Source organism: Ursus maritimus, assembly GCF_017311325.1.
Source record: "Ursus maritimus isolate PB19 chromosome X unlocalized genomic scaffold, ASM1731132v1 scaffold_X1, whole genome shotgun sequence".
In the NCBI taxonomy this organism is placed as follows: Eukaryota; Metazoa; Chordata; class Mammalia; order Carnivora; family Ursidae; genus Ursus; species Ursus maritimus.
Genome location: NW_024423319.1, coordinates 83,189,474 through 83,191,943, shown reverse-complemented (window position 1 = coordinate 83,191,943; position 2,470 = coordinate 83,189,474). Strand labels below are relative to the sequence as shown.

Sequence of the window (2,470 nt, the reverse complement as noted above, 5' to 3'; positions counted from 1 at the left end):
ATGCCTTGTGAACTCAGAAGAAAGTAAACACAGAATAAGTGCCTGTTATTATTGTCACCATGCTCCTGCTTTAATATGAACAGCTCATGTTTGCTGATCACTCACGATGTGCCTAGCCTATGCTAAGTGCAGCTTGTACCAGCCCTGTGAGAGAGAAGCCGTTATTACCTCCTTTCACAGAGGGAGAAATGGAGAGTCAGAAAGGTGAAGTGACTTGCCCAAGGTCATCAGATGTTGGGGCTGGGAAGTGAATTCAGGTCTCTCTGACTACAGAGCCCACATCCCTCCCACTAGGCTGCACTGACTTCTGCCCATGTGGCCTCAGAAAGCTCCAGTCACCCCTTTCAAAACCCAGTGATCCTAGAACTTCAGAACAAAGTGTCTGACTTACTCCTTATAGTAGGCTGAGTAATGGCCCCCAAAGATATTAAGTCATAATCCCTGGAACTTGTAAATGTTAACCTTATTTGGAAAATCGTTCTTTGCAAATATGATTAAGTTAAGGCTGTTGAGATAAGGAGATTATCCTGCATTATCTGGGTGGGCCCTAAATGCAACCACATGTATCCTTGTGAGAAAGACCAGGCCAAGCTGTTAGTGAGAGCCCAGGAGCTAAAGAAGCTAAAGGAGGGGGAGAGAGAAACAGCCAAGGGTTGGAGCCAGATCGGGAGACGGAGCCAGAGTTGGAAGAAAAGCTGCTTTTGCTAAAGCAGCGACAACTAAAAACATTTAAAAGATGCTGGTTATCTTGGGACTGCTCACCTCCTTCCTTCCGTTCCTTATGTAATAGCTCTATCCATTAGGAAGTTCTTTGCTGCTGCAGTTTCCCAGGAAGATAGTGGTAATCACCAGAGCCAACATTGGCATCGGCAAGGAGACGGCCAGAGAGCTTGGTAGCAGAGGAGCCCAAGTATGCATTGCCTTTTGAGATATACTGAAGGGATAATCCACTGGCCAGTGAAATCCAGGCCAATACAAACAATTCTCAGATGCTAATTCAGACACTGGACCCATCCAATACCAAATGCAACTGAGCCTTTGCAAAGGGCTTTCTGGCAGAGAAAAAGCAGCTCCCTATTCTGATCAACAATGCAGAAGTGATGATGTATCCATACTCCAAGACAGCTGGTGACTTCGAAACCCACTTGGGAGTCAACCACCTCAGCCACTTCCTTTGCACCCACTTGCTCCTGGTGCCACTGAAAAACTGCCCTCACAGGTGATGAACCTGTCATCAGTAACCCACCATGCTAGCAAGAGTCACTTCCACAACCTCCAGGGTGAGAAACAGTACAGCCGGGGTTTTGCTCATTGCCACAGCAAGGTGACCAATGTATTTTTAATTGGGAACTGGCCAAGAGACTCCAAGGCACAGGGGTCACCACCTATCCAGTGCACCCAGGCATCATCTGCTCCCAACTGGCCTGGCACTCCTTCCTGCTGTGTCTGCTCTGGGGGTTCTTCTCCCCCTTCGTCAAGTCATCATGGTAGGGGGCATGGACCAGGTTGCATTATGCTTTAGCTGAGAGCCTGGAGCCCCTGTGTGGGGGCTGCAAGAGGACCTGGCTGTCCTCAAGGGTCTAAAATAGCAAAACCATTGAGTGCCTGTGGAATGTCGCTGGGAGCTTCTAAAAATACAGTGGGAGTAGAGCTGATGGAAGAGCTCTACCCTTCCATTCCTTCTACAGTCCAGCCATAATGAAAGGGGACAAAGGAGAAGGCCCACCCTGAACGACTGTCCTTCTGGCTGGCTACTGTTGAAAATTCTGCCCTGCTCTGATTCTCCAGACCCTTCTAGAAACCATTGCATACCCAACTTCCTTGTGAAGCTGGCCCACAGTACAAGACATTCATACCTGCGGAGCATTCTTCTCCAAGACTTACAAGAATTAGCTGCTCTCTTCGGGGAGGAGGACCGGGCAGATCCCAGACTGGTCATGGGGAAAGCAGAAGGGCCTGGGAAACAGGGGCAATTTTCTCACTAATACCAGAAATGCCAGCCAGCATGCTCAGCTGAGGGGACAGGAGCATCGGTGTTACATATTTCCAAGGACTATAAGACTCAAACTTTTGACTGATCTTTCATCTTTGAAATACTAGTCACTCAGGAAATACTAGTCGTCCAGGAAATACTTAGGAAATTTTTGGTTAACCTTAGCCAACTTTGATTTCTTCCTCTGAGCATACTGGAGCTACTGCATGAAGCTGGATCTTCCCATTTTCTTTTTCCAGTTTTTTTTTGTATTAAAATTTTTTCACGGGGTGCCTGAGTGGCTCAGTCATTAAGCGTCTGCCTTCGGCTCAGGGCGTGATCCCAGGGTTCTGGGATCGAGCCCCACATCGGGATCTTCTGCTGGGAGCCTGCTTCTTCCTCTCCCACTCCCCCTGCTTGCGTTCCTTCTCTCGCTGGCTCTCTCTCTCTCTGCTAAATAAATAAATAAATAAATAAATAAATAAATAAATAAATAAA

General features: G+C 47.6%; 1 pseudogene; it reads left to right on the top strand.

Moving 5' to 3' along the window:
• The first annotated feature begins 736 nt into the window (after window positions 1-736).
• LOC103669598 lies at window positions 737-1,649 on the top strand (annotated as a pseudogene).
• Window positions 1,650-2,470: the final 821 nt, after the last annotated feature.